Source organism: Protopterus annectens, chromosome 12.part0, assembly GCF_019279795.1.
Source record: "Protopterus annectens isolate FY-2018-M chromosome 12.part0, PAN1.0, whole genome shotgun sequence".
NCBI lineage: Eukaryota > Metazoa > Chordata > Ceratodontiformes > Protopteridae > Protopterus > Protopterus annectens.
In genome coordinates, this window is record NC_056746.1 from 1,070,226,005 (window position 1) to 1,070,239,779 (window position 13,775).

A 13,775-nucleotide genomic window follows, 5' to 3' on the forward strand; every position below is an offset into this window, starting at 1 on the left:
AGGAATATTTGTGTTCAAAGCCCTTATATAGCATCCATTGTGGTGTATGCGGTGTTTGCCTTGTGACTTACAGCAGTACACACAAATACTACAAGCATTACTATGCTCAACAATACATCACTACAAGATAACTATTTCCACTACATGGATTGCATGCACTTTAAATACTACAGAAAAGGTACTAAATACACAGATATACTGACTGTTCTACATACCCTATTAGTAACCCGAGGTGTCATTAACTGTTGAGTCAATCCTTTTTAGTTTGTGTTTCAATCTTCTTTGTAATGTTCTGCTGGTATATACGGATGGTTTGAATGTGTGATAAGCCATCCTTTTCTAATTAAATATTGGTAACATGTGGTATCCTGACCAGCAACTGGTGTTCCAAAGTAGTTAATTGGATGCACATCAGCTGTGCAGCTACTCCATTAGCCGACACCATGGCAACAGTGGTTTATAACTGAGTACTCCTTTTGGGCGTTGTCCGTTTGCCTTACTTTCGAGGAAGACAGCCTGGATGTGTTGTTTGTGATGTATTTCAACAGCTATATGGAGACAGACAGAAATATATTAGCTTCATGACTCCCATGGATTGTGTGTAATGGCTAGATGATTTTGTTCTACATGAGTACAGCTGTTATATTTCAGAACATTGCTACTTATGTAGGGTTTGTTTGTACCTGATACTTCTGCAGCTGTTTAAGTCTGGCAAGGATGTTTGGGCAGCTCAAGGCTGTATGGCTATGCATGAACTGTTATGTGATTTACAGTGTGCTCACCAGACATCCTTGATTTGGTGTACATGTGTAGCATACTGTGCTGTTACTCAGTAATTGGTAACACATCCTGATGTACACACAACCCTCAGAAACGGGATTAGTGCAAACAAACCCTGTAACATCAGCAGCTGTTCCATTGTATAACAGCAACTATTTCACATAGGGCCATGTTAGTGTGTCTCTGACAAGGTATGTTAAGGCTTCTGCATATGTCGTACTGTGAGTGAATGATTTGTGATGTCATTATAGTTTTTAATGTAATTTGCTTGGGTGTGGGGGTGATGTTGGTGGGTGGGCATAGCAGATGCAGGTGTGTAGGAACAGCTTTTATACATAATCGATATGTGAGTGAGGGTTCCTTTCCTATTTGAACACCTATCTTTTAGTGGACTAATACTATGGTAATTGCAGGCTGATTCATTAAGGCACTGTTATGGGGTTCCTGTATAGCATGCAGGTGATGTTAGTCCTTGAATCCTTTCAGAAATACATCAGAATGTAATAAAGTGTTGCTACATGAAAGTTGTGTATTTCTGTCATATGTATTTGCAGTCATTGTAATTGTGTTGGTGACTGACCCTCTTTGGCTAGGGTTGCCACCTTTTCATATGGCCATAGTGAGACATTTTCGGGACACATATCAGTATTTACAGGCCAAAACAAACCCATGGTCAGTACAAGGGATAGAACTTTCTTTTCTTGCCTAAATATAAGCTTATTCTTGTAGCAGTTTAGTTGCTTATCCTGTTTCTTGTAACATGTAGGTACTTTAGATACAGAAAGAACTATTATATGCAACTATTACATTACATATGGGACATAATTATGTCCTACAATCCCAGGACATTTGCCACGTTTAATATATTTGTGCTATAGACATGAGCCCATATTTGTAATAGTGTATAGGCATATACTCTCCATATCCTTTGTTCATAAAGGTTGGTCGTGGCGGAATGTGTGATTGCTATGGTCCATGTTATACATATATATGAACACTTCAACCACTGTATACAGGATACCTATGGAATCCTGAAACCACACAGTTCTGACACACACAGTACAGGGTCCAGACTCCCATACCCCATATTACCAACAGCGACAGTAACTCACAAAAGTAACACGTACATGGAACACACACACACACACACACACACACACACAGATACACTGCTACCCACCACATCCAAACAAACCATCCTACACTACATATGAGCAGGTGGGCAAGCCCCCCTACACCTCCCATGTAGGTGTCTGCACCCCCCACACCCCCCTACTTTAATATTCTACCTCCTAGATTGTGCAAACAGATGCACAAAGCTAACCCACACCCACACCCACACATTACAGTCCCCCAAGAACACACACCACACTCAGAACACACACTTACACACACTACAGCCCTCAGAAACACACTTACACACAGTAACCTACCTGAACCGCAACACCAGAAGCACTGACTAACTGTCCCTTAACATCGTGATTTTAAACTTTGCATCTGGTTATTCGGTACTGTGTTCTTTCGGACCTTAAGCCTCGAGATTGCGCGTGTCATTATGTAAAGCAGTCGGTATGTGGTAGGTATCCCATTTATATGTACCGCCATGGTTATGTAGATGTTGTTAACCTATCCATATATATATATATATATATATATATATATATATATATATCGACATATATCTCTCTCTCCCTCTCTCTCACTCTCTATATATGATGATATATATATATATATATATATATATATATATATATATATATATATATATATATATATATATATATATATATATATATATATATATATATATAAAACATACACCTTTCATTGGGTACATGCCGGTTTGTCCAATTTCCACACTTTCCTACCTTTTGTGTTTTATCCTGTCAGTATACACAACTGCCATTGGTACATCTCAGATAGCTTAGTGGTATGTTATTGTGAAGATTGTGTACATGGTTGCGTGTTCTAATCCTGACAGTGTTATTTTAACTCTCAGAGTAGGCATTGGTAGTGCAAGGGTGATTAATGCACATATCAGCGGTTGTGTGTTCCACATGTTTATTATTCTGTGGAAAACTACCTATATATGCAAGCTGTGTTTAAGGTATACTATGCAACATGTAAACATCTGAGAAGATTCCTGTTAGGGATACTCCCCATTATTTGTAACTACATCCCTGATTACATTATACAAAACCCCTCACTAACACTCCAGGGAATCCTTGCAGAGTGGGTGGGGAACAGTGGATACACCCCAGGGATCCTGCAATTGGCTCTGCTCCACAGAGGGAGAGTTAATCGATGGGGTGGTGACAGCAGACACTTTTTGCCTATGCTTATGAGTGGCCTCGGCAATTGGGCATGTACCTACCTATGTATCTATGAACCTCTACATACAGTATGGACACATGCTGATAGCTTAATTTACTGTTCAGGTATTGACTTACCTTGTGCCAATGGCAGTTGTGTGTACAATAGTTGAGGGCTACCTATGTAGGATGCACACAGTAGACCACCTATACATGACAATTTACAGGTGGTCGTGTGTGTGTGCCATCCATGTTTGCTGTGTGTGCAGGTGGAGAAGGGTGTCAGTCCATGAGTGCCTACACTGTCAGTGTGTGTGCTATACGTTCCCTCTTTGCCAAGGCATGGGCATACTGGGCACGCCTCCGTCTGCCTACTGGGGCTAGCACAAGGTGTTCATGGTCTGAGTCCCTGTGTGCCTGTGGGTCCCTTGGCAATGGTGGTGGGCTGTGAGGGCCTTCACCATTCTCTCCCTGCTGCAGCTGTTTCCACAGGGTCATATTGTGTAGCATGGCACATACTATGGAGATGTGGGCACACATGCCTGGAGAGTACTGCAAGGCTCCACCAAATATGTTCAAGCAATGGAACCATGATTTCAGCATTCCAAACACACACTCTATGATGATTCTGGTTTCTGAGTGTGCCTCATTATGGCGTTCTTGCGTGGCTGTGCGTGCATTTCTGATGGGAGTCATCATCCAAGGTTCCAGTACATAGCCAGCATCCCCTACCAGGTGGCCATATGGGATGTTCCCCCTGGCAAATACCTGATACAGCTGTGAGGCATGCCAGATGTGTGAGTCGTGATAGCTTCCATGGCTGCCAGCACACACATCTATGATAATGCCCTGGGCATTGCACATGACCTGGCAGTTGATGGAGGGGTATCCCTAGTGGTTTATGTAGTGCCTGCCATGCTCACCGGGTGGTGACTTGATGTGTATGTGCGTGCAGTCTATTGCACCCAGTACCTCTGGGTAGTCTGTCACATGGTGGAAGAGATGCATATTGCAGGTCAACTCCTCCTGCATTCGGGGGAAGTATATGTGCACATTGGCAATGTGGTAACATGGCATCCAGGAACTGGTGGAGTACCCTGGAAGCTGATGCCTATGAGATCCCCATGATATCCCCAGTTGGCCTTTAGAAGGTACCTGTGGCTAGTATTCTCAAGCTTACACATACCTTCGAGTCCACTGGGATGGGTTCCTCTCTGTAACTTCTGGCTCTGAGGCGTGGCTGGCACAGCTCAACAAGTTGCTGTATGATGTCCCTGTCCACCCTGTAATGCTCTACTATCTCCAGATCATGTAGCTCCTGGTAAGTTACCCTGGGTCTGAACACTCTTCTTCTCCTCCGGTGCCTGAGATGGTTGTCAGCATCATCCTCCACACCACTGTCAGTCTCCAACACATGCTGGTGAATCAAAGCTATGGTGGTCCCTAACATGTACATATTAAAAGTTCCCCGTCTGTATACACCAGTGGTGCAGAGTGTCTGGGAATACACAAGTGTGTGTGGGGGGCTTTCACACCTTATACTATTGTGCAGTGGATGACGCTGTTGTAATTGGGTGTGTTTGTGCAATTCCAGCTGCGGGGTATCTTAATTATTCCTTTTACAGCAGGTACTGCTATTGTGGGGCCTTTGTTGTTGACTTACACTTGGCTGCCGGGATTCATCTATTGCCCTTTACTTCAATTTTCAACCCAATTTCCCTCCCATTGTCAGGCATGCATCCTGGTGCCGGCTTTCTTGTTTTGTACTTTCACAACCCAGGATTGTGTTGGGAAATGTGTTATGTAGCTGATCTACTGCAAGTTTGCTTTGTTCTGCTGTGACAGTTCTCTTTTCTTTGCTGTACGGCACCTCCCCTTTCCTGTTCTGCAGGTAGCTGCTGGCAGCCTTGTTAGCTGTTGTCACTGGCCCACTGTGAGTTTCTAGGTGTTAATTACTCCTTTGTACTCCAATTACCATGCTGCAGCATTTCCTTATTGTCTTCCTGTATCCTTACTGTTTCAGCTGTGGTGTACCCTGCGCACAGCCGTTTACCAGGTTTTGAGCGTGTTTTCATCCACGTTTACATGCACTTTCAGTTACCTTGTGTGCTCTCAGCTAAGCAAAGCTATGGCTACTTCCACACTCCTATCATGTGGCTTTGCTTAGCAACAGGCATCCTGGATTAGCAATGATCCAATGTGCTTACAGCTACGGTGGTGCACCCCTCTCTTGATGTCATTTTTACCTCCAGGCCACTCCTCATTGTTGTACCGCTATGCCGTGTGGCACATCCTTACGCCGGCGGGGCATTTGCGATTCAGTATTACTTGACTCAATTAGTAATTCCTAGTTACTGCACAGAACACTATCATAGACCCTTAGCAACCCTTGCACCATGGTTGTGGTGTAGCATGCATGCCATTAACTATTATGGGGAATTTATGAATTGTGTTACATTGCAGTTTTATGACATCTAAATATATTTTCCTTGTGATCCCGTTTGCGCACAGATGCACTGTGGTTTTACTCTGCGTTAGTGTGGCGATGACATTAAATGTTATTTTTTATGTGTTGTGCATGTTTTTTTATGCCATTGGCTATATATTTAGCCATTGGCATGTATTAACATTATAATACATAAGTTTGGTCTGCTTTCATGGCTCCAATTTTATGTTTGACAATATGTAAGCCGTTTTTTTTGGTTTACATTTCTTCATGCTCATGCTATGCCTGCACCACTTCATGAATCGCTATATACCTTCATTTGCATGCTACACTGCTGTGCATGGGGTAGTTAGCATACATGTGCCAGGAGCTGCGCAGCTCTGACGTATGCTGGTAGTGTACGTGGAAACAGCTCGTACCTGAATCGCTTGGGGGCCATATTTGGCACTAGATCGCCAACCCTACTCTGGCGCCTGGCGCAAGCTTCATGAATTCCGGGGATAGTCTTGCCTTGAACATGTGGAGTATGATTAAATTACAGATTTAGTTTTACATAAGAAGGTGTTTTTGTACAATGTGTAAATAGAATTACTAAATGTAATTTGAAAATAAGTTTGCCTTAAAATATGAAATCAAATTCATGTTCCTTTGACTGGTTTACAAAGACTTATAATTGCTTTGAGTATTTAGTAATATGTTTAAAGAAGAAGGATGCAACCAGCTTTGAGGATAGCAACATCTGACATTTTAGTCATGAGTAGATATCATTATATCATTACTGGAATAGGCATGTCTGTCCTATTTTGTAATATGGACAGGGCTTAAAAGATGCACTCTTCATAGGTTTGTATTGTCTGAATAGTAGTTTGGTGTCCCAGGCTGCATCCTACACGAACTCAAAGACGAACTTACCCCTCACCTAAACATACTGTTCAAACTCAGCCTCTCCACAAGCTACATACCCATAGAGTGGTGCATAGCAACGGTTATTCCGCTCCACAGAGATGGAGCCACAACAGACCCTGGGAACTATTGCCCTATAAGCCTGACTAGCTTGGTCTGCAAGGCTATGAAGCGCATCATCGTGGAACTCATTAACATAGACATTGGGAACCTCCAAACACTGGACCCTATCCAATTCAGCTTTGTTAAGGGCAGATCATGCCTCCTAAACCTGGTGGACTTCTTTGAGACAGTTACCAAGGCTATAGATGAGGGAAAGGTTGTACACACAGCCTACCTAGACCTTGCTAATGCCTTTGACACCATTCCCCATTATGGTATTATAGACAAGCTCACCAGCTTGAACATAAACCCCTATGTCACAAGATGGGTCGCCAATTGGCTCACATACAGAACCCACATTGTGAGAGTTGTGGGAGCTAGGTCCGACTCTAAACCGGTTACAAGTGGTGTTCCCCAGGGCTCAGTCCTAGGACCCCTCCTGTTTGGCATATACTTCTCAGAGGTACAGGCAAGCACAGGATGACTATGGCTGACCAGGTTCGCAGACAACTGCAAACTACGGGCTATAATTGACTTTCCAGCTGACACAGACATCCTCCAAAAGGGTTTCACTGAGACGGATACCTGATATCAAAATCATGGCCTCAAGCTAAATGCCAAAAAGTGCATAGTCGTCCCCTTTGGAGAAAACAAAGTACCCACAAACTACCACATAGATGGTAGTCCCCTAAATATGGAAGATGTAATAAGGGATCTGGTGACCCGAGTAGATAGTAATCCTCACCTTTGATAATCACATTGCCAAAGTAGTTAGAAAATCCTTTTATGTGGCCCACCTAATCACAAAAGGGTTCGCATCCAGATCAAAAGAGGTCATAGTGCCCCTCTACTCATTACTCATCAGACCCATCATAGAGTACAACGCCCCATTTGGGATGTACCTTACAAGACACCTGCAACAGCTGGAAAGACCACAGAAGTACCTCACCAAGAGGATCACTGGCCTCAAACAGATGCATTATGCAGCTCGACTGAAGAAACTCCAGCTGTACTCGGTTGCATGCCGCCTACTCAGAGGTAATCTCTGCCTGACATACAAGGCCATGTCCAACCCAGAGTTGATGGACATACTCCACCTAAAGAAAATCTTATCTCCTAGAGCCACACGTTCTAGTGTCTAAACCTCACCACAACAATAAATAGGATGTGCTGGAGGGATAGATTCCTGTCCCAGAGACTTCCCATGCTTTGGAACAAGATTTCAATCTACATTAGGCAGAGCTCCTCGCTAACACTCTTCAAAATAAACCTTGATGAGTGGATGGGAAACAGAAAATTTACCCCGGGGATCACTTCAGTGGCTCTGTTGGACAGAGGCACAGGGAACTAATCTAAGGGGGCGGCGAAAGCCAGCACATTCTGGCTAGGCTTATAAATGCCTTTGGGCAGATAGCCTAGTACCTACCTATGAACCTATGAACCTATGAATGCTTCTGTATACAGGTTGGTTTGGCTTGATGTGTGTGTATTTATATTAATATATATGTATATATATATATATATATATATATATATATATATATATATATATATATATATATATATTTTTTTTTTTTTTTTTTTTTTTTTGAGCAGGTTAAACACATGTAACTGACAAATTATGAATACTTGCATATAGCATAATGACATTTATGCAACTGGCTAACTTTTATGAACTGTGGGTAGCTTTTATATGAAAGCTGAGCATGTTGGTTCAAAGAGTAGGTGTTAGATGAAATTACATAGTATCAGTGTTAATGAGCTGACCAGTTCATCTAGGCAAATAGAATTATGGTGTAATTGGAAGTATATTCACCCTTGGATTGTGGTTTTGTAGGAAACACACCTTAACAAGAAGGAGAAAAGGGCTTTAGATATATGGTCCAAGGATGTATTTCCTGTCCTTCCAGGTACAGGATGAAGGGGAGAGTTTTGTTTTATATCAAACATATACCTTTTTATAAGCAATGAAAAGAATGCATTTTTTATAGGGATAAAGGGATTCCAAAGAGGAATAAAATGTGCTGCATTTAGCGTGCTACTATGAGATTTTACAAACTATTATTGTTTTTTAAGGATGAGATGCTTATTTACAAGGGGAACTGTCATACATCAATTTCTAGAATTGATAGAATATATATTCCAGAAGAACATTCATACTTAGTAATAAGGGTTATTATTATATAATAATATAATAACACACAATGAACATGGATCATTCTCCTTAGGATTGTTGTATACAGACATTTAGTTTCAGAGCATCATTGGTCATTCTCAATTTGTTTAAAGAAAGAGTTTGAAAAATGGTTTAAACAGCTGACTGAATTCTGTTCTAAGGTTTAGAAATTAGAATATAACTTTACTTGAGGGATAGAACAGGATGAATCAGGAAGTAATTTGGGATGCAAAGCCATGAATGACAAATGTTTGGAAAAACACAGAGATATGAAAGAAAAGAAGAGAAAGGAAATAAAATAAAGGTTAGATTTTATGCAACATAAGCCTAGAGCGGGAGACATTATATATAAGGTAAAATCAACAAAGCTAAGTAGCAGACAAATGACATGTTAGATACTTTTTTCATAACTAACATGAATATCAAATAGTTTTTAATTTCAGAAAGAGATATCAATGAGTGCAAAGAATTTTTGCTATGTTGTGATTTAAAGCAGGGAATGCATTAGTTCTATATCTAATACTGATACTTGAAAAATGTAGGGATTGTTGTGAAGAAGTATACACAGCTGAGACTAAATGAGGAGAAAATGTCAAAGATATTCAGGAATATTTAATCAAAAGTAACATGGGAACAGGCAAATGCTTTGGTGGCCTTCATTACTGCAAAGCAAATTTAGGAGGATCAAAGTGTAGGTATTACATAAAACCCTAACAAATGATGAGTTGCCAAAATTTGGAGATTTAATAAAGGCAAATTGATTCCCAAATGTTGAAGTTGTTTCATTAATTTATTGTAGTCAAACATATCCCTTTGTGATGAAATCAAGTAGTTCTGGTTTTGCCAAATGAAGGAAAGGATCCATATTTGCCTTCCTCTTACAGGACAATATCAGTACTTAATCAGGATTATATGTTTTTTATGTTGATTGTTATAGATATCTGCCTAAATGCATATGACTGATTGAAAATGGTCAGTGTGGTTTGTAGGGGAAGGCAGATATTTGATAATATTTGAAAACTGAGCTATTAATGAAACTGGCCCAAAAGAAACAGGATCGATAATTAAGAGGAAGTTTTAATGCAGAAAACTCCTTTGATGGTGATTTTTAATAAGAGTTTTGGTAGATTTTGAGTGCATGAATGACTTTTATGGCCTTAATGGTGACAATGCATTTATATTCTGCGGTCTGTATTAAAGTTCATGGAGGTTGTTTCCTGTAATTACATTTTAAAAAAGGGACAAGCAAAGACTGTTCACTGTCGCAAGTTCTTTTTGCTCTGTACCTGAAATCAGTGGTAGTAATAATAATATATAAACCTACTATCAATGGATATTGAATGGGGAGGAAGTGACAATAATATCATTTTTAAAATATGCTGTTTGTTATATCTGACAAAGAGTGATGTCACAATTTTTTTACCTGGGTAGGTTTGGGTAATTTTGGGGTTATAAGATTATTCTTCTTTCGGCTTTTCCCGGTTAGGAGTCGCCACAGCAGATCACCTGTCTGCTCATGATTGGCATTAGAGTTTTACAGTGTTGAGTTGGCAGCCTGGCACCCAACCTTCCACAGAAGGCACACACACACACACACACACACACACACACACACACACACACACACACACACACACACACACACACACACACACACACACCCCTAGGGCCAGTTTTAGAGTGTCCAATCCACCTCCAGTGGGAGGAAACTGGAGCATGTGGAATTTGCCCACATGACCACAGGGAGGAGATGCAGACTCCACACAGAAGGCACCCCAGCCAAGGATCGAACTGGAGAACCTCTTGCTCTGTGGTGACAACGCTAATTGCTGCACCACCGTGGCTGCCCATTTTTGGGTTATAAGATTAATAAAACTAAAATGATAGCTGTGGCTATTAATTATGAACCAACTCAAAAAGTAATGCACAGATTAAGATTTTTTTTTTGCAAGAAATGTCTCATATTGAGTATTTTGGGATATGACTGGGTATGTTTATACAGAGCTGATACAAGGAAATTAATGGAGATTTGACACTCAAAGTGGATTTTAGGAGAAGTAAGATGGTGGGGTTGGATTTAGAGCAAAGAATATTAGCACTGCATTATTTTGTGCTATCCTGTTGCAGTATACTTTCTGGATGATACCCCACCCCATTAGTTGATTTCAGTAAAAATGCAATGAAATATTTTATCTGGGATGATAATAAGTTTAAGAAGTCATATAACAAATCTGCAGTTGTAAAAGTAGTAGGGTCAGGAGTCACAGATCCTACTTATAACATGATTTTGTTCAAATGGAAATAATTTATTTACTACAGATAGATTTCTTCTCAGCAAATGAAGTGTAATAAGTGCAAACAAAGAGAAGCTTGATGGAGTTGTTTTTAAGGAGTTTTGAATAAAACCACTGCATTTCTTTAAAAATAACTTTAATGAATTAAAATAATACAATTACATTGATTGAGCACTTTCTTCCTTAAAAATGGACTTCACCAGAATCACAAAAACTAGTTTAACACTATTAACCAATTAAACAGGTGTATTTAAAAGTTTTAAAGCAACTGCAGCTTACTATTAGGAAACATCACTATATACAAACAAAAATTATATATAAACAAGTAAACCCAAAGTGAACTACTTTTAAATAAAAAAATACGTTTTCTTTATTTAAAATTGTTTGACCTCAACTTTAAAATAGGTTGTAAATTAATACTTTCATTTATCCCATTCTGTCTAAAGGGCTGAGGGTTTCAAAATTCCCTTTACGTTTAGATTATAACAAAGCAGTGATTAAAGAACTACATGAATTGTTTGACAATTTTGGGTTTGAACTAACGCGTAAGATTATTAAATTTAATGATACTAGCTTAAGCCAACTGTTAGTAGATGTTGAAAAGCTTAATACTGATACAAAAATGACACTTATTTATAACCAGTGTGAAGATTTTTATTATAAATAGTTTTCCATTGTAGAGAATAAATGTAGTAAAATATATGAAAGAAAGGTTAAGAAATTAAAAAGGGACCTTGATCATTATGCAAATAAAAATGTTTATCCAGTTAAGATGTCTTTTGATAAGAAAGTTTATAACAGAGAAGTAATTCAAGATGTCAAAGATTTTAAACAGGGGGTGTGCAAAAAACTTTTTTTTCCAAACAGGAAATTATAGAGACTCAGGAGGTATTATGTGAAACACTTAGATTCAGGACAAGCAAATTATATACTCCCCCACAACGAGTGGAAGCAGAACAGACCTAGAGGGTACAGGTAGAGAATACCAATAAAATTGTTCATGCATTCAAGGATTTTAATATTTATAATTACAACAAAAATAATATTACTGAAGAATACTTCTCTATTTTTTCTAAAAGTTTGAAATACATCCCCTTCAAATATTTTAACTTAGTGGATGTAATTCTTGAAAGCAAAATGTATTTTAGAAAGTTAAACTTATCTCTTTTTTACAAACATAAGGCACCAACCATTTATCTTTGATTAGCAATACAAGTGACTCAAAGAAAAAAAAGTACTTTTAACCCCACAATGAACCCCATGTTAGAAATGTTAGAAAATGCTATAATCAAATATATTTATAATTTACAAGTTGATGTTAATAAGAGGAGATTATTTTCTAATAACTTAAGTAAAAATGAGAGAACGTCATTTGAGAAATTGAGAAATGATCCAGCTATTCATATTATGAAGCCAGACAAAGCGGGGTAGTACTTTTTGACTCAATTTATTATTCTAGGGCCATGTTTGAGTTATTAAGTCACTGTGAAACCTATCTACCAGTTTCTATCGATTAAATCAATATTAATTATAGACGGATTGATTCCTTTCTGCAGGCATGCTTGTTGGATCAAAAGGTATCTTTGACCTATATAATTTCCTTAAAGTTAAATTTCCAGTGACAGCCACAATTTTTGGAGTACCTAAAATACACATAAATTTGGATAATCCACCTTTTAGGCCAATAGTGGTTGGTTGCAACTCAAAGACTTATCCCATAGGAATAGTCATAGAGAAATGGTTGATACCGATTTACAAACATGTTGACCACCTTATAATAGACTCCTGGGACTTCTTGTGTAGAATAAACAATTATTTGTGGACCACTGATATAAATTTTCCTAATATTGATGTTGTAGATTTATTTTCATCTATAACTAAGAAAGAAGGCATGGACTTGTTTTATAATGGTATGGTAAGGGTTGTTTTTATAGATACTGACAAGATTAATTTAATTAATGAGTTTATGAATTTGGTTTTAGATAACAATTTAATTTATTTTGAGGTGGAATATTTTAAACAGATAAAAGGAGTAGCTATGGGAACATCATGTGCGCCAATATATGCAAATTTAGTTTTATTAGAATGGGAGAACAAAGTTGTTTTAGAAAGTAATTTTAAAAAGTTTATAAAATTATACATTAGATTACTTGTTAATATATTTATTTTGAGGAAAGGATCTGAGCACGAAATCAATCATTTTATAATGTATATAAATAGTTCATCAGAATTTTTAAAATTTACCTATGGTTACAATACAGAAAAAGTTAATTACTTAGACACTGCAATTTTTAACACTGGTAAAAGCTTTAAGTAAAGAATATATAGAAAGCCTACATTTAATAATTCTTACTTAGAGTTTACCAGCTGCCACCCATTTAGACAGAAAATCAGCATTGTCAAAGGTCAGTTTATTAGGGCAGCCACGATGATCTCTGAATATGAAAATATAAAAATAGAGTTAGGAATTATAGCAAATATGTTTATATCTCGGGGTTATACCAAAGGTATGGCTAATGATATAAAAGAATATGCATTGTCACAATGGAGGATTAAATACAAACCCCTTTTTTTGTACAGGATTGCTACAAACCAACCAAACACAGGAACCTACTGACTTTGAAAGGACTTTGATTTTAGAATATGAACCTCAGGCTAAAGAGGTTAAAAATTTATTTTGAATAAATGGGATCTTCTTAAGAGTAAGCCTGATATTTATGGAATCTTAGACCCTTCTCCTGCTTTTGTTTTTAAGACTGCAT